Source organism: Cimex lectularius, unplaced genomic scaffold, assembly GCF_000648675.2.
Source record: "Cimex lectularius strain Harlan isolate CLEC.00 unplaced genomic scaffold, Clec_2.1 scaffold19, whole genome shotgun sequence".
Classification (NCBI taxonomy): Eukaryota; Metazoa; Arthropoda; class Insecta; order Hemiptera; family Cimicidae; genus Cimex; species Cimex lectularius.
The window spans coordinates 1,129,651-1,149,957 of NW_019392664.1; the positions used below are offsets into that span (position 1 = coordinate 1,129,651).

At 35.8% G+C, this 20,307-nt stretch overlaps 1 protein-coding gene across 2 annotated transcripts in view; it reads right to left on the reverse strand.

The window, feature by feature from the left end:
- LOC106662288 (SH2 domain-containing protein 4A-like) overlaps window positions 1-20,307 on the reverse strand; it is a 91,346-nt gene that overhangs the window by 54,540 nt on the left and 16,499 nt on the right. The window contains exon 2 of one of the 2 annotated variants that reach the window (XM_014386279.2): window positions 1,162-1,195. The exons of the other annotated variant lie outside the window; for it this stretch is intronic. The gene's annotated coding sequence lies outside the window, so the exon portion shown is untranslated. The remainder of the gene's footprint in view (window positions 1-1,161; window positions 1,196-20,307) is intronic. 2 annotated transcript variants of the gene reach the window in all.

The following is a 20,307-nucleotide window of genomic DNA, read 5'->3' on the forward strand; positions in this document are numbered from 1 at the left end:
AGAGAAATGTTTAGATTAAAAGATATCACGATTTTCCGACGCCAGGACGTGATATCTTTCAAAATCGATAAAAAGCGAAATTACTCTGAAATGGTTGAGAATCGGACCATGGACAATATGAACTTTTTTGTTCATTTTAGGGTGAAGAATCTACTGGAGAAGTTTGTAGCACGAGTAGCAATTCACCCTGTATAAAGATGACGATGATGTAATAAACGCCTCTCAATAGCTTTTGTTTAAGAGAAAACATAAATACGATAAAGTCAATTAAATAAAATACAAAGTATCTCATTTTAAAATTTTAATTGTTTTATTGTTTTAAACCAAGAAACATTTTTTGTTGGAAAAACCTTATTTTATTCCCTAAGAAAGGGTTTTGCTCCATTTGCCCCGTTTTCCCACAGAAGAAAAATGGTGTAGAATTAGAGGGGTTTTTTTTTCAGAATCGGGTATAATTTCATGGCCTAAACGCTCTCATGACCGTTTGACCCGGAATGTCTTTCTATTCTTCAAAACACCCGCTATTCCAGAGGCTTTTAATTGGGCATCGATTTAGGCCTGTGAACGACACGAAGAATTTTTTCGTCTTTTCTCTTCCCACTTAACGAGAAAATGTGGACGACCTGAGATGATCCTTGAGAGGATTCAACAATGGGAATTCTTAGGCATCGATTCTGGGTGGGTAAACCAATTTAATTCTTGTTTACTGAAAATTCCCAACTTGCTCGCCTTTCTACCGTAGGGAGGTTGCTAGTTTTATGGCGTAATACTATGAATAGAAATTAATCTAAATTGTTGGTTTGGTTTCCTAAACTAAACATAACTTTCATGTAACATGTCTTTTATACACAATCTTACTAAAGTCCTAAAACTACAGCAAATGTTAAACGAATTCGAGTTATCCAGGGTTCACAAGATGGATGAGGGGATAACGGTACCAAGCTTGGGAAAAGCAAACTGAATTGCATCAATTTAACTTCTATGTCAGTATTTCTAGGGCAGGAGTGATTACAAAAATGCTCCTTGAGATTTGCTACGGTGGATTATAACCGATGGAGGAAAAGTGGCGAGGGAAATAAACGTCTACCGTTTTAGAAAATCACAAGGGAATTCTTAGAAGTAGGCGTTTAACTGGATGACGGTTGTACAATAGTTACTTACGGATACGGAAGAAACAACGCTTAGGAATGCACACCTGGAAAAAAAATTGCCATTTATCACGCACATATTACATAAAAAATAAACAACAACAAGATCAAAAAAAGGCATTCATAATCAAAGACAATATTTGCGAGATTTCTTCTTAAGCTAGTAAATTTCAGATCATTTTGGCCAAGGTTAATAGACAGGATAATAAGCTTAAGTTCATTTGGTCCTCCGGGGCGGATAAGATATTGTTAACGTTTAAAGTGAATTTAACTCAATTGTTTGTTTCAAAATAATGCCCAAACTATCGAAAATGGTCAAAAGCCGAAATATAACTGATCGATCAAAACAGCTGGAATAGACTGAGCAAAATGATCGGAACGACCTGACCACAAGTCATCATGCCGCAGACGCCCAGATCTCACAAAATAATATCTATTTTTACAAATGTTAATTAATTATTGTTATTCGGAGAAAATTCCTCCAGAGTCCTCATAAGCTTCATCGAGTTGACTAAAGCGCATGAATCTTGGAGGAATTGTAAACCACTTATTACTAAAATAGTGGAAGGAAGTGCTGATAACTAACTCCTTGCTGTTTTGATACCAGAGTACAAATAAATCAATAATAACTAAATCATACAAGCTTTCTGCACAACATGCAGGTCTAAAACAGGCATCAGCAAATCTAACAACTAATTACATCAAGTTTGTTTAGAAGACAACAAATGCCCACGCTATCATTAATATAATCATACCATTGACCCTGCACAATAAACTATCTATCGATGAGTTTGAGGTATTTATTTTTTGATGATAGCTATTTAGGGAACCATCGTTATGTTCGAATATCCAAAACGCGTCTGACTAGTCAAAACAGAGATAACCGGAAACGACTAACCTTGTATTTTACTAAATATATACAAAGAGATTCTTGTGCACAAAACTGCAAACATAAATATGCGATCTTTAAATATGTAAGGTTATTTCTCTCCGAAATCCCGAGCTATTCTGTTCTCACTGTACACATTAAAATTATGAACTTTCGCTTGCTAATCTTTGAGCCGATGACCCCCTTTTTTATCTCTGGATCCGCCTAGTCCCACTTTTGTCCATTATCAGACTGGTTTATGCCGTAAGACTTCAATGAATGTTTTTTGACTGATAATAGGCAAAACGTACGACTACATTTTTATTTATACTATTATGTTTAAGATACGATAAAAATAGTTTTTGCCATGGATGAAGACTTTACGACATAATAATCGTAGGTCTGTTACGAAACAAAAACCACAATTCTATTCGATTATTTTATTTTATTAACCAAAAATGGTTCTGCGGTTTTCTACTGAATTAAATGTCACAACAATGTTTTCAATGTAACAAATCAAATTAGATTAATTTTATTGATATAGTATCATTCCTGCTGATAAGACATTATAATTTAAGAATATCTCTTAACATCATTACTAATTTCAATTGTAAAGTATGTAATAATAATTGTTCAAAAATCCCAGGATCGAATTCAGACCGCTGGACATAGTTAAAATAGGCTTTTTTTTTCAAAACCACCCGCACCCCAGGGGGTTGATATGACCTTTGTTATTGTGAACCCCCATACTTAAAAAGTCGTAGTTTGGTCATTTTGATTTACCTATCATTGCTGTTTTGGTCTGTCAGAAGTTCCAGCTCCACCGATCTTCATCGTTAGGTGGGCGCTTTTTAACATGACAACAGATAATTTTAATCACACTGAAATCAAAATAATAAACTTTCAAATATAAGCATACTGAAAGAGACTAGGTATTGACTATTGTCAATACAAACTTTAGCCAAATTAACATTTTTTACGACAATTCGGGAGAAAGCCTCTTCTCCATAAAAATGGACGTTTCAAACATATTCAGATAAGGAGATGATATGCCGGCGATAATAGACATTAATCACAAAATGGAATATCACTGTGTGTGTGCTGGTGCTATGCTCTTCTTATAGCTATGACCAAAGCGAGGCTGAACTTGGCGAAATGCCTAAACGCGTCTGACAGACCAACTAGCAAGGACAGGCAGACCACAGAGTCTAAACCATCCACGCAAAACCAAAAGTCCAGCACTGGAGTGCAAACAACAACATCGTCTATAAAACAAGACAAGTAAAAAAAAAACCATACTAAACCAATAAAAACTGGGATTAACAACGAAAAACGGACAAGTTACGAGTAGAAAATAATACACAGGACCTATCACTAATTACCTTTATTAGGATATATGTAATAAAATAATCGGCAACGACGAAATTACAGGTTCTTTACTCCACAGACAAAAGAGGCATTCTCACAAAATCTACAACTTTGGAACTGACTTAACCCCCCCCCCCCCAAAAAAAAAATAGGACTGATAAACAAGCAACACCACTGGCAATAAAAAAAAAGACAAGAATACAACTCTCAATTGTACATTACCAAACTGATAAACAGTTTTATTAGGCATAAACCAACCACAGAAGATGGGCGAGAAGCTGAAATGCTTCTAACAGACCAAAACAATGAGGATAGATAGACCAAAATTATGGGTAACGACCAAATTACAGGTTCTTCAACCCGCAGACTACAAGGAGCAACCTTACAAAAAAATGCAGTACTGGAGTGAACTTTTGGAAGCACAAACCAACTACAGAAGATAAGCGAGAAGCTGAAATGCTTCTAACAGACCAAAACAATGAGGATAGATAGACCAAAATTATCGTTAACGACCAAATTACAGGTTCTTCAACCCGCAGACTACAAGGAGCAACCTTACAAAAAAACGCAGTACTGGTGTGAACTTTTGGAAGCTCAAACCAAGTACAGAAGCCGAAATGCGTATGGCAGACCGAAACAGGGTGTAGGCAGCTCAAAATGGTTGGAAACAACCGAACTACCGGTTCATAACCTCGCAGACCCCAAAATAAACCTAACAATAAAAATAGTCAAAGTGGGTGTTGGTTGTTGGTTGTAACAAGTGTCTATCAGTTCAAGATAAAAATTATTATTAAAATTTATATTTTTTTAGTTGAAAATTAAAATTTAAAAAAATCAATCGATAGATTACAAGTGTGTTACATGCATTTCACGCAATTTGCGCTCAGCAGGCGGTGTTAATGGGTATTGTTTGTGTTTAGATCGAGAGGAATAATGTCTTGTGAAGTCCTCGGAGGAAATCGAAGTTCCTGAATGTGTTAATCCATGTAAGCACGGTTAAGCACATCCTTAGCTAATGCAACCGAGGTTGTAGATGTTGCTCTCTCGTCGTCCTTTTGTGTTGACGATGCTTATAAAACACCCACAACCTCTAAACCACACTCATTTTTCGCAAGGAGAGTTTCTTTTGTTAGACTCTGCCGTGTCACTCACGCCAGGGTTGCCTAAAGAAGTTCCTAATCTAGACTAAACGTTGCAAGTTTTTATTTTTATCATCATATTAGAGCTTAATGCCGGCCAACATCATAAGACTGAAAATACTGTCAAGAGTTTTATACTCCTGCTTAAGAAACATTTGTGTGCTCCCGGCCGAGATATTTTCCAATTTTTTTTAGACTTTTCTTTCAGAAAAATAACTTAAGGGATTATGCAAAAATGCTCTCTTCCTCATAAAGGAAAGTCCCTTAAAGCCCCTTTAGTCCCCCTCTTTAACGAGGCGATCGGTTTTTCATTTTCTTCTATAACATCATGTCCGGGAACCCACGTCGGAGTAACCTAATTGTGTCTCCATGGAGGTTGAGGGATTTTAGGCTGTCTCTAAAACGATAAAGTTTATAAAAGAAAAATACGAAATACAGTACGAAGTTGAGAGGTATGTAACATTTTTTTAATATTGCATATTTTATTAAAGAAAGAGTAAAATATTGGACAGCAATGTGAGAAATCAAACACGAACGTGTGAAAGAACAAATTGGAAAATTCAATTTATCATAGGTAGTACACTATAGGTTGTAGTTTTCTCTATGATATTTTTTCCTAATTACATACATTATTGTGAATAATTATATAATTCATTGAGTGCTGTTACTCTTATATTGCAGAAAAAACAATTTTACATTTAGTTGGTAAAATTTTACATTGCAATATTAATTAGTGGGGCGTTGGTGACCGCAACGGTTTAGGCGTTGACACGGCGCTCATCACTGTAAGGTAAAGGTCCCGGGTTCGAATCCAGCGGCTTTGCATTCGAACCCAACATACTTACAAATAGGCTTTTTTTTCAAAACCACCGGCACCCTGAGGGTTTATATGACCTCTGCTGTTACGAACCATGTAAAAAAAAAAGTAATTAGTATTACTTTTGTGCTTTTTTCTTCAAACACGAAAGTATAGAGAAACAAATCATAAAATTAAATGTATGATTACAATGTACACTTTTCTTAAAATGAACATTTTCTATCAGCATACATTATTCTGAATAATTATATTATTATATAATTCTTTCTCTAAAACGATAAAATTTATAAAAGTAAAATACGAAATAATAAAGTATGCAGGAATAAATCATAAAATTCAATTTATGATAGAATAATCACAATGTACAGTATAGGTTGTAGTTTCGGCTATGTTAACCTTTTCTAATTACAACTTTATTGTGAATAATTATATAATTCATCATGACTGTTTTTACTCTTATGTTACAAAAAAAAATACGTTTAGTTTGTTCACATTTGTTTATGAAAAATGATTTTACATTGGAAAATGGTTTATTTATTTTAGGCTGGCTAAATGTGTCTCCATGGAGGTAGAGGGATTTTAGGCTTTCTCTATAACGATAAAATTTATAAAAATAGAATGCGAAATATGGTACGTAGTCGTATGCAGGAATAAATCATAAAATTCAATTATAATATGAATTGAATGATCACAATGTACAGAACAGGTTGTATGTTCATGCTAATCTTTTCTAATTACTTACTTTATTGTGAATAATTATATAATTCATCATCACTGTTTTTACTTTTATATTATAGGAAAAAGAATTTTAAATTTAGTTTGTAAAATTTTACAATGCAATATTAAGTAGTTTTACTATAGTGGGTTTTTTCTTCAAATACGAAAGTATGGAGAAAAAATCATAAAAGTAAATGTATGATTACAATTATTAATTATTTAACAATGTACATCAATCAATGTAAGTATAGGTTGTAGTTTCGTCTATGCTAATCTTTTCTAATTGCATACATTATTCTGGATAATTATATAATTAATTCATCATGACTGTTCCTATATTACAAAAAAAAAGTGTAGTTTGTTCAATTTTACATTGCAATATTAAATAATTTAACTATTGTGGTTTTTCAAAAACATTTGTTTATGAAAAACGATTTTTTAATTAGAAAATGGGATATTTATTTATACAAATTTCAAATTTATAACATTAAGTTAGTATTCGATTGATGTATATGCAAAAAGACAAACTTAAACGTCAAAACGTGGCATAAGAATATCAGAAAAATTGTATAAACAAAGTATTTTATTTACTGATTTATTTATTTAACGGGCAATAAGTCACTGTAAACTGGTTGTACATTTATAACCATATAAATTATTTATTAAAATGAAATGTTCATTCAAGATAAGTTTTCAAGTTGGCATTACGCCCAATACTCAGTGAATTCGGAGACATTATTTGTAATAGCTGCCAGTGGTAGAACTGGAACAACACTAAGTGATTGAGAGGGTTTGTACTGACAATTTGTTAGATTGTGATACAACCTATGTTTTTATAATTCGGAATAAAAAATTTCAAATAAAATTAAGGGCTTGAAGATTCAAAACCTCCTTAAAGAAAGAACACATTCGCCAAATTGAAAAAGCGTTTTTAGTTCGGGTTGTTCACCGTAATAATTCATTTCAAAATAAGATTTACGTAAGTCATTATAGTTGTGAATAGACGGCTGTGAAAATATTTCAACAATTTCACTGACTTGAATAGATACAAGAACCGTTTCGAGCCGAGGCGCGCAACGTTCCATTTTATGTAATTGTCGCGAAACGCTTTTTCTCAAAAACATTTTTTGGACATTTCCGACCGGCAATACGTGCAGAACTCTTCGAGTGTGAAACCAAGGAACTGGATCGGCCTCTCTTGGTGCAGAAGGACGCCAAGGTCTCATGGGCACGTCATAATGCCTCGCATCAAGGTCTATGGCCTACCGGCATTCCCCCAATCACATATATTTGGCACAAAAAAAATGAGAAAACTTGTACAAACATCCTTGGATTGTGTACCGGCTGCGGTTCGCCTACCGAGAAATACACGTTGGCGCTAACGATGGCTCTTTTAACTCTTTACCTCTACGAGTGTCCCTGGTTTAATGGCCTCTTTAAAAGTAATCGTTTATGGCATTAACGCCACTTATTTCCAGGTTCTGGTTCCATTGAAGTATTAATGATCTCAACCTTTAAATACCACGGTCTTGCCTAAAGGCTTTATGAACTTATTATAACCTCTAATATACTAATTTTAGTTTAAGCATCATAGGACCAATTTTAACTTTGTGAGAAGCACTAAGTAATTTTATCGTTTTCCACAAATCTTTATTTTAAAATTGGTACATTAAGGTATGAGTGTATTTTCATCGCACATCTACGACTGAATTAATTATTCTTTTTATGTAAAGTTTCGGTTGAGATGAAAAAGTTAGTGTTTCGAGGAAAGGATCGAACCCCGCTCCTGACACTAACTTTTTCATCTCAACCAAGACCTTACATAAAAAGAATAATTAATTGAAATAATTAAAATAGTTAATTAGACCGCTAAACATAAATGGATTAAAATTGACTATTCAAATTTAATTTATGTCTAGTGGTCACCTTATTTTCTTGGCAAGAAATTATACTTTTTTTGGATAAGTAAATTTTTTTGTATCGAAATTTTCTACACAAGAAATAAAGATGTCTGTGTAGTGCAGACGTGTGTAATGAAAATATGTCGAAACTCCGCTAATTAAATAATTAAATAGTACGCTCGATCTAAATATTATTTGACGTATAATACATAGAAAAATGGTGACTGTTCATTTTATAAAAATAATCTGGGGTGAATTGTTTAGGTTTAATAATAATTTTTCTTCCACCAACTGAATCAATTTAACATAATCTGAAACAAAAAGCATATTGAAATTTTCCCCCATGGAAGGTTCTCTTCTCCAGTCCTACACGTACATGGTATAATGCAGTGATAATCAATTTGACGATGTTTGAAATTTTCTGATTTGTAGAAATGATAAATGATGGAGTGAGTGTGGTGTTCAATACTTTTTAAAAGGATAGCTCCTACTCACAGTAAGTTGGTTTGCAACGATCGGATTTCGAGCCTTTTAGCTCATCATCAGGTTGAAGGACTTCTACAACCACGTCTCTCGAATGAATTGCCAAAGTGAACCGCTGATACCTCCGCCAACGCGACGTTCCAATTATCAGCTGATTTGACCAGTAAACCCGTACTTCTAAAGCTTTCTAGCTTTTAGAAGTACGGGTTCACTTAAAAACATCCTCTCAAAACCTAAAGACAAAGTAGACAACTTGGCAAAAAGTGGGGTTTACCAACTCAATTGTAATGATTGTGATATTAAATATATAGGACAAAGCGGTAGAGAAATAAAAACAAGAGTAAAAGAACACTTGCCTAAATCGAGCAAATTTTCGGAATTTAAGGACCATCTAAAAGAAACAAAACATAATTTCAATTCAAATTTAAATACGAGAGTGTTACATAGTTTCAACAAAGGGAAAGAACTAGATTGGTTTGAGAAATTTGAAATTAAAAAATGTAAAATTGAACATGGTGATAAATGCATTAATAATATAACAGATTTTGATCTACCTCCCATTTTAAATATGTACATAAATAATATCAAACATCCAAATAATTAATCTAATTATTTTAATTGTTATTATTTTTATAGTAATTTATAGTAATATTAAGTATTTATTATTCTAATATTTATTTGTGTTATTCGCGCGTTCAAATTGAGCGTCATTAAAAAAATCAGCTGATAATTGGAACGTCGCGTTGGCGGAGGTATCAGCGGTTCACTTTGGCAATTCATGTCGAGAGACGTGGTTGTAGAAGTCCTTCAACCTGATGATGAGCTAAAAGGCTCGAAATCCGGATCGTTGCAAAACAACTTACTGTGAGTAGGAACTATCCTTTTAAAAAGTATTTTCTGATTTGGGTGAAATTGACATGTTGTCCCAGTAACATCATTGGGTGTTATGATGTTACTTCTCTCAGCAGTACTGTGACAAAACCCCATTTACTTTTGTATTCTATTGTCTATGAACTGAGCTCGGAAGCTTTGTCAATTCAGGGTGGTTATTGATCGTCTTGAGTACTGTTCAAATTGTCGATTAATGGCCGTCGTTGTCAATTAATCCAATAAATCGTCGAAATTCTTTCTGAAGAGTTATCATTGATTGGGCCTATTTTTCGCCCGTAGAATTAGTCATGATGTAATTCCTTGTAAGCACGTGACTCTGAATGTGTCCTGAATAATTTTATTAACGATGCTATCAGATTCATGGATTGCAATTGTGCAAGGTATAGCCAATTGCAGGTGGGTCCTTTGGAACGAAATTGTTTTATTACTTTTTATACATAATGTAGCCGCTCTTCTTAGGAACTACTGTATGGCTGCTGATACAATTTTACTTTTACCAGGGCTCATTGTCAGAGTTATTAATTAAAATCAATGATTAGTTGGGACAGCAGTTTCAAACTGTACGAAATCAAGTTCCTTCTCCCTTCTAAAAAAATTAAAAGAAATACTCTCTCTAGAGCTCTATTCTATGTAACTGATCAAATTATCGATGCGTTCATGACCCTGCTTCGTCTTCGCTAGATCTTAGGCAAGATGGAGCTTCATGTCTTGGACGCGCCACTTGCCCATTTCGCGACCATGTCCTCTAACAAATAGACGCTATCGATCCATTTTGCTTTCAGACGACACTTTTCGAATTTGGGAGCGAACTTAGCCACAAATCCCTTTGAGGCGTCAGACAGCACGTAAGTTCTATTCCAATCAATGTCCCCAGCATTGTACACCTGGTACACGACTTATTATCACCCTCCAGGCTAACCCACCCGATGGAACGTCCAAATCGAGTGATTAAGACGATGTTGGCTTCTTATGTTAAAGAGAACCATAAAAACTGGGACAAATATTGCAAGATTGCATTAGCAATTCAGACGTCAGTGCATGAGGTAACAGGCTACAATCAGTGTACTTTAACTTTGGTCGAGGGCTCCCACGAACTAGAGAGAACACTCCGATCTGACTTCTGATAAGGACGATATGCCATGGAAAATGGATAGGGAGTACAAGCTGAAAAGTTGCCGAACCTTCTCAATGAATATGAACAAGCCAAAAAACGTAATAAAAGAAGCTTACAAAGAATTAAGAATATCCGAAAGAAATTGTTGAAGGAGTTCCCCATTACTCCTCTCCTGGAGAACGCTGGAGGCATAAAATGGGATGGCTCCCAACTCAGAGATATTTCTTTGGTCTTTAACTTTTTTCTCCCTTCATTCCCACCCATCACTTCCGACGAGCTGCCGGGATAATTTTGCTCTGACCCGAAATAATTTTGAGTGTAACAAAGTGACAAATCACAGTTTCACTTCAATAAAATTCATACTTCATCAGGATTTCCAATTGAGGCCGGTAGATAACTGTTGCGAAGCATGGCTAGCAATAAAATTAAGCCAATTTTATTTTCCCACGCTCCGATAGAAGTCGTTTAAGCCTGAGGTGCAATTCTCGTACTTTATACGTTGAGAGCTTTGAGAAAATTGGATTACTCTTAGAAAGATTTATTCACAATATCCACTTTTCAAGATCTACCACTTGTATTACAATATTTTTAAATAAACGTTGATTACTTTTACTACATTGGCGTTTATCAAAAGTTCGACGTTCTGAAACGTGAAATGGCTCGTTCAAAGTGCAACCCGCTAAACATTGAATCAGATTGTCAGCCGACGTCAAAGCGGAAGGGGAGTCGACAAGCTGAATCGTATCTCTTCCTGCTGATACAGCAAAAACATCCCCCGTCTGTAAAACTCGCCAGGACGCGCTCCCGGTTGCATTTCGCCCGTGGCAACGTGAAGATCTCCCTAATGATAGGTTTGCTAAAGAAAGCATGACGATTCCCCCAACGTGTTGCATAAACTACGACCGGACGTACGGACAGCTTGATATGTGCCTTACGTCACCTATGATTCTCGTGCTTAAAGCTACGCCCTCGGAATAGACAATTCCGCTATTTGCTGTAATAGCCATCGAGAGGATTCGGACGAAATCACATCACGCGAAAACAAAGGCAATTGATTTTGTTTTCTTCACAATTATTCCCTATGAAAGCATAACGTGCCAAACAGGGTTTCCGGGATGTTTATTCCTTTATCCTTACCTTCACTTTTAAATTTGTATCTTTTTCCTTACAAGGATTTCGATGTTGCGTAAACTAATTCTAATGTAACAACTATAATTTCCAACTTTCAGATAAATAGTGATAACTGATAATCTTTTAAATCAGCATTCCACAAATATTATTTTTTTCTTAAAATCGTATAAAATATACAATTTTCATGATTATATATATATTATATTTGAGTTTAGAGTAGGGCTTTAAAAGGGCTTTAAATCGAATTCCACTTTTATCATGAAGATATGTATTACGATTAAAAAGACAGAGAGAGAGAGAGAGAGAGAGAGAGGGAGAGAGAGATACAGACAGACAGATAGACAGACAGAGAAAGATAGCGAGAGAGAGAGAGAGAGAGAGAGAGAGAGAGAGAGAGAGAGAGATACAGACAGACAGTTAGACAGACAGAGAAAGATAGATAGATAGATAAAGAGAGAGAGAGAGAGAGAGAGAGAGAGAGAGAGAGAGAGAGAGAGAGAGAGANAGAGAGATACAGACAGACAGACAGAGAAAGATAGCGAGAGAGAGAGAGATACAGACAGACAGATAGACAGACAGAGAAAGATAGCGAGAGAGAGAGAGAGAGAGAGAGAGAGAGAGAGACAGACAGACAGATAGACAGACAGAGAAAGATAGCGAGAGAGAGAGAGAGAGAGAGAGAGAGAGAGAGACAGACAGACAGTTAGACAGACAGAGAAAGATAGATAGATAGATAGAGAGAGAGAGAGAGAGAGACAGACAGACAGACAGACAGACAGATAGACAGACAGAGAAAGATAGCGAGAGAGAGAGAGATACAGACAGACAGAGAGAGAGAGAGAGAGAGAGAGAGAGAGAGAGAGAGAGAGAGAGAGAGAGTTACAGACAGACAGATAGACAGATAGACAGATAGAGAAAGATAGCGAGAGAGAGAGAGATAAAGAAGGGAGAAGCAAAAAAGATAATCAAGAAAAAAGAAGATAGAAAGCATAGGAAGGAGAAAGTGAAAGAAATGATACAGGCAGATGTACACAGAGAAGAAAGAAAAAGAAAATGAAGAGAGTAAGAAAAGGACGTAGAGAGAAAGAGAGAGACAGGAGATGGAGAAAAAAACACACACACACAGCAGGAAAATAAAATGAAGTGAGGAAGTCTCTCTCTCTCTCTCTCTCTCACACACACACACACCCTCACCCTGCTTATAATTCTAGCCAAAACAAGATTAAAGATGCGCTAAAACCCATCTGACAGGCCCACACAGCGAAGATGGGCAGTCCAAGTTACCGCCGGCTCATCACCCTACAGAACAGATCACACGGAAAAACCTCCCAAAAAGCTTTAGTTTGGAAATTTAGCAATAGAATGTACTCTTAGTAGATTTAAGCCACAAAATTTCAGTACTGTAATGTACGCAACAACATCGCCTATAAAACAAGACAACAACAAAACAATTTCCAAAATAATAGTAAATTGGGATTAACACCAACCCTAACAGGAAAAAATTAGGAAGATGGCACCGATATGTAGGATATACCATACGCCATATAAACTGAACTACATAGGAAAAATATCATGGGGAAACCACATAAAATTATCACCATTTGAGACACAACGCGGCATAAATAGATGTTTATTAGTTAAGTTATACAATATCCTGTGTATCCAGGTGATAGTACTTTCAGAAAAATAAAGGAGATACGCAAGGAACACAACCAACTACACACCACGAAATCTCGACAATTCAAGCAGGTTCAAAAATATCTATTCAATACATAAATGGAAAATGTGTAAAAAAAAAAAAAGACAGAAATGGCCGAATAACACACGTAGTCAGCAATTTCAGACGGCAGACAAAACCGAGAGTAGGCAGCAAGGGTCATCAATAAATTACTTTGATCTTGCCTGTTTCAAACCAATCCCACAGTGATGACAATAATAAATTTAATTTTTAGAGGTGGTGTAAGGAGATTTTTTTCTTCTAGAATTTCCTTTTTTTTACTTCATCCTTACGTTTACCATTAAACATCAAAACATATGATTAAAGTTAAACTCTCTCGACCTTGAAGCCACACCATCTGTCCAACTTCCAACCTATTGTACTTGTGATTCACCTGTTGACTCAAGACACCCGAAGCGTATTAAATATTCATTTGATATAAAAAAAACTGAATATTTTTGTACATTTCGAGGGCCGGACCTTATCAATGACCTTCCCTTATCACGGGTGTGTTCAAGGTGCTGCCGCTCCCTCACAGATTAAATCTCTCATTCCTTTTCCGCCGGGGAGATTGATTAATACTACATGAGGAAGCCGTGTCGCAAAATCAGGATCGGTTGCACGCAAAATGAATTCCTAGATAATTGTTACTAATAAAGTTTCACATCAAAAAAATAAAAATTGATTGTCCAAAAGTCGAGCCGTGAAAGTCTCTTTGGCGAAAGATAAACTAAACAAATATTTTTTATCAATATTATCACATTCTATCGTTTACGTTCTTTTCAAGTAACAAATATATATCAATGTTTGGAACTTTAGATTATGATGGATGGCTTTTAGGTGGGGCAAACCTGTCAAAGTTCCAATCTTAGTTCTTAAATGAAATTGTAATGTTTCAAAGGGATGGAATGCCGATTGTAACCTTAAATGTGAGTTATCAATTCATACAGCCTTGTATGAAAAACTTTTATAAACATAGCACGTTTATCTCTTTAACCGGGGATAATGCAATGACCTTATAAAAAAAAAGATCTGGACGATTAGAACCGATAATCATAATGTTTGTTTAATTACAACTCATAGATAATTGTGGATCTCTACCATCTTTTAGTTATTTAACATTCATATGAATGTGGAACGGTTTATACATCCTCGACACTTTTCCTCCACCTCAGGCTGGAATGAACTTTCCGTTCCAATCAATTCTAAACTGTTTATGGTTTCAAGCTCAACTTATATTTCTTCCGGATTATGTACGGTCTTTGGACTTTCTAATAAATACTTTCAATGTAAACATTTAACAGAAAAATAGGATGATTAACTGCCCAAAGTAAAAGAACTTTTCGAGCCTGAAAACTCGATGAAGTTCCCAAACATTTCTCCAGTAGGGGGAATACGTGTCTATAGATCCGACTGCAATGGCAATCAACTGGATAGATAGTTGTTAAAAGACAAAGTAAACAACCAGTAAGCCGTAAATCAAAAAACTTAAAAAAATAGAAAATTAGTTCGCAAAATTAGATTTGCAATAGTGTGAATTTAACTTACCAAAGAGTGAATTCAATTTGCAAAAGGGGAATTTGACTCACAAAAAAGTGAATTTAATATTCAAAAGAGTGAAATTGATTTGCAAAAGAGTGAATCGATTTGCAAATGGGCTCATTTAATTTGCGAAAGGGTGAATTTTGATTTACCAAAGGGTGAATTTAGTTTAAAAAATTATGAAATTAATTTGCAAAATGGTGGATTTAATTTGAAAAACCAGTAGTAAAACCTGTATGCATGTATGGAAGACATATATTAAACTTAGGCCGCTTAGGACACTGTAAAAATTTGAACACTTAATATTAAGCCTTTTCGAAAGGGGAGAATTTCAAAATTTGCATTTCTGTTACTGGCTGGACTCACTGATCATCAAAATTGTAAGGCACTTCCCGAATAGCTAGAAAAGTGAAAGTCTGTTTTTTTTTTAAAATTAGATACTATAATAGCAAGTAAAGGAAAAAATCTGAAAAATGCAATTTTCTCAAAATTTGTGCCACTATAGGGTTGGGGGGTTAGCTCACCATTAAAATTATAAGGACTTCCCGTATAGGTAGAAAAATGAAATTTGGTACAAAGAGAGGTCTTATATTATAAGTGAAGGTAAGAATCTGAAAATTGCTATTTTCTCAAAATTAGTGCCACTTTGGAGGGGAGGGTTTAGTCATCATCAAAATTATAAGGCACTTCCCGTATAGGTAGAAAAATGAAATTTGGTACAAAGAGAGGTCTTATATTATAAGTGAAGGTAAGAATCTGAAAATTGCTATTTTCTCAAAATTAGTGCCACTTTGGAGGGGACGGTTTAGTCATCATCAAAATTATAAGGCACTTCCCGTATAGGTAGAACCGTGAAATTTGGTAGAGAGGTAGGGCTTATATTGTAAGTAAAGGGAAAAAATTTAATATTTCTAGTTTCTTAGAACTTGTGCCGCTTTAGGGATGGGAGAGGGCAGTTCCGTTTTAAAGTTAAAAAAACCACGTCCAAATTTTTGCGCGTTCAATTGCCTGATTAGAACGGGTGGTTTTGGTTGCCCCAACGGCCCCAATCTAAAACGAAATATCTAAATAATTAATTTTAGACATTCTATGATCTGTGCCAGCTGATTAATTGAAAATACCTACTTATTAAGAAAAAATATAAATACACGTGTATAATTTGGATCAGCTGATTAAATGAAAATATGTACCTACTTATTAAGAAACCAAATGTTTAAAAATCCTTCTCCTTAATTCTAACTTGATAACATTGGCTAAGCCTAGTGAAAAGGCCTCAGTTTAGTTTCGCCTTTAGATCGAACAGCGTTAACTTATTCTTTTATTTGATTTTAGTTGGTTTTAAGAAGTTCACCATGCTGAAGCGAACAAAAAAGTATGACATCCCGTGAAAAAAGGGCCAAGTTTCAGACCCCTCCAAAAAAATTAGCGTATCAATATAATTCTTTCTGCACTGTGGCTAAGTCCGTTCTTTTTTTAGCTCATAACCTGAGAGAGCTCAAAAGTAAAGATAAAAGTTCCAGACTCCCTTCCAAAAAAGGGAAAAGTCAGTCTACCAAAGTAGTGATATCTACATTGTGGTCAATTTCACATCACTCCTTCTTTTATGAGCAACACAGTTCTTTTATTTTTATTGGTTAACACTTAGCCAGTTTCTGAATGAGTAATGAGGTGTCAGTAACGTCAGCCAGTTTTTCTTTTCTTAAGAGTTCTCTAACTTCCCTTCACCCACATCTCCTGTGTGTGCAAACATGGTCCTGATGTTTTAATCTTCATTCAAAAACTGGCTAAGTGTTAACCAATAAAAATAAAAGAACTGTGTTGCTCATAAAAGTAGGAGCGAAGTGAGGTCACAATGTAGATATCACTACTTTGATAGGCTGAATGTTTTTACTTTTTTGGGAAGGAGTTGGAAATTTGTCATTTCTTTTGAGTTCCCTCAGGTTATGTACTAAAAAAAGAACGGTCTTGGCTACAGTGAGATACAGTGCTATCATTAGATGGATAGGCTTTTTTTTGAGGTCTGGAACTTGGTTCGTTTTCATGGTTAGGTTTCTGTTGGGATGATGATATACATACATGAACACTCCGCACATCACCACTAAGTTCACATTGTATGATTATAAGCACTATCTATGCTTTCCAAGCTATCCGAATGCCAAGGCCAACAGCCTGTTACAGTGAGCACTTTGTACACTCGGTAGCACAGATTATGAAGAAAAAAAAACCTATGCGCTCTTTATATGGAACCGAGGTATCAGCACGTTCAGTTTTCTGTCATGTTATGGTACAAGTATTTTTATAGTTTCCGGTTCAAGGATTTCTAAAATTTCAGTTGGGATTGGAAAAAAACTGAAAATGTTCTTACTAGACTGAACATCGGTGAGAATATTACAGATCGTTAAACAAGGTTCGAAAATGAAGCGAACCCGAAAACCGCAAAAGACAAAGCGTCCCGAGGCCGGTGTCTCCAGGCGGCTTTGTACCGCGGAGCCGGGTTCAAAATAGGACAATCTTTACAGTGGGAAACGTACAATGCAAGGACATTGTGTCCTGATAAGGAAACCCGGTCCGGCAGAGGTGGCCTATTCAGACCCATGTGTCATTCCGCTGTCGAAACGTTTACGTAACTTGTCTCCTCTGGATAGGTCCTTAATCGATTTGTTCCTCGTCGGCGGAGAAATGAAATACGTGGGTTACAAGATCAGACAAAGATATCTGATAATATAGGTTGTGTTCAAGATACTGCAGGCGAAGGACACTCGTTTCGTACATCTTATAACAAAAGCGATCATACATTTCACAAAGATAAACGGAATTGTAGCCCATAATAATAAAAACAGCCTCATTGAAAATGAGAAGCCGGTGAAATGTAAACCAGCGACAATAAACAGACCCAGTAAAGTAGAACAGTGCCAATCACTAAATCCCCTCGCAGACCAATCGACACCACGAAAACTTAAGCCTAACGTATTGTTAAAGAAACTGTTGTTAATTAAAAATATTATCCTTTTATATTTCATTTTTCGTATTAAAATAATAAGGTGACTCTGGTTTTAAAAAAATTCATTTAATTGAAGCCTTTCGACGTAAGGCGAAAACCGTGGGAAACTCTTGCGAGGCGTTGCAAGCTCTGTGCGAAAAATTGAATGCCCTCAAAAAGAAAATGGTAAGAAACTAGGCTAATAGCAGGCTTCTTAAATATATCTGACTTTCCTCTCGTTTTTAATTAAAAAGTTGAGTTAAAAATAAAAAAGAAAAGAAAATACATGCTCAGTTCATGTTGGACAAAATATTCTCTTTGTTTTATGTTTTGATATTTATTTAAAAATCATGTGAACTCTAGGTTTAGTTTTATTGCTTATATAAGTTAATTTTTATTATCTTGGCAATGCAATGATTCAGTATTTCAGCTTAAAATTAGTGTTTGCTCCATCAAGTAGGAAATTTTTCTAGACTTTTAATTAAATTACGGACATCAGCCTTCTATGATTACTTTTTTCAATTTGTTTAAAGCCCAGACTGGAATAACTGAAAATGAGAAGGCGGACCGAATGGCGAGAGAAGCAGCCTGGGATGGTACTCCTCACAGAGGGCACTCTGCTGTCATTTTAGGCGGCTCGTCTGGGAGGCATGGAAGTAAGAATGGGGTGCCTGCACAGGAAACAAGCTCCTCGCAATAAAGAAAGATGTAAAGAAATGGGAATCCTCTTCCAGACCTTCCCGAAAAGAAGAAACCCTCCTAATCCGGCTTCGAATTGACCACTCCCGATTCAACCATAGTTTCCTCCTTGAAAGAACCCCTAAACCTACGTCCACTCTGTAAACTACTATCACCACATCCTAATAGATTGCCCGTTATAATCAAAAACCCACCACCAAATCCCCATCAATATTAAGCAACAACTCAACATCAATAAACAACATTTTTAACTTCTTAACAGACATCCACCTAATAGATAAAATTGAATATACCATCCCCTCAACTCTTGTTTCCTTGGCTGGTTCCCCGTGTTGGCGATGTGGCGCGGCTGACTTCTGGTGACGCCCGTACGGGGCCTCGGGTGCTGGTCAGTCTTGGGCTGGATTGAGGGGTGCCTCCCTGGACTCTGAGATCAAGGAAACTCCAGCGAGCTTGGAGGAGGTGTCGATGGTGACTAGACACCGACCCCTCATCGATAAAGCCCTGCGCACAATATTAAGATTTAAAGCATCAGTTGCGAGAGATCCGTGGGGCCGCCAAGCCTGGGGCTGCCACTGCGCCGGGGTTTGCGGGCTTCGCTCTGATGGGGCCGGGCTGCGCCGTTGACTACTATAGACTCAAGGCTTAATGACCAATGTCCAATGGTCGCAGCCTTTATTTAAAAAACAAAAAAAATGCCAGACAATCAATTTTCTTTATTTATTAACGCACAACAGAGAAAAGTAAGTGTTTAATAAGAGAAGTTGAGAAAATAATATTACATCTTATACTGTTAATATTATTTTACAGGAGATTTAGAATCTTTATAAAATCTGGCTTTTCAATCAAGCTGTTTAATTACAGGAACAAGATATAGTATTTGCTGAGAAGGGAGATTTGACGAGAGATAAAAGTGAACAACTCGAGATCAAAATCTGCTTAGGCAAAATATTTTGCAATTTGAAGACACAAAGAAACTCTAAGGGTCTTACTTGACATTTATTTTCAAATTCAATCATTCATTTCATACAATTTTGTTTTTTAGTACTGGCAATTGATACACTGATTAAATTAAATTAAAAAATGTAGTAAAATATACGTGAGCCACGTAAGAACGTCATCCTCGAAGTGGTCTTTTATCGTTTTTCCATGTAAGTAGTGCGCGATCAAGGTTGTTACTTATCGGGCAAGGATTGTTTCGCGTTCTTGATTTTCCCCTGTTATTCGGAGTTATCTTCATCCGAGTGAATGTAAACGATTCAAAGCCACGGTCGGTGGCGGGAGCGATGATTGAGGTAAGGAAGTTATACAAAACAATTACACGCATTCCAGGTCTGAGGACCTCCGGAAGAGAGAAGACCCGGGAGGTTTAACGCCATTTTTTTAATTCCTGTCTGGCACGTAGGTAAAATCGTTCCTTTCATATAAAACATGTCTCCACCATCGTTTCCGACAACGCCAAAACCATGACATTTAGAAAATTATAATATCGGATCTATATTTTTGGATATGCGAAGTAAAATTTGGACTTGGGGCGGTTATATCTTTTCAAAATAAATCAGATCAGATTAATTACAATTTAAACATTTTTCATGCCAGAATATTAACATACAATTTCGATTCACTGATTTATCTGCTTTCAAAATTTAGACAGGATATAATATAGCAACAGAGGTGAGTCGATGGTTAGGGATTTCATTTGAAAAAAAATCAAATACGGCGTGTAGTTTGAACTTAATATGTTTTAAATTTTACTTTAAACCACGATTAAACCAGTTTAAAAATTGTATAA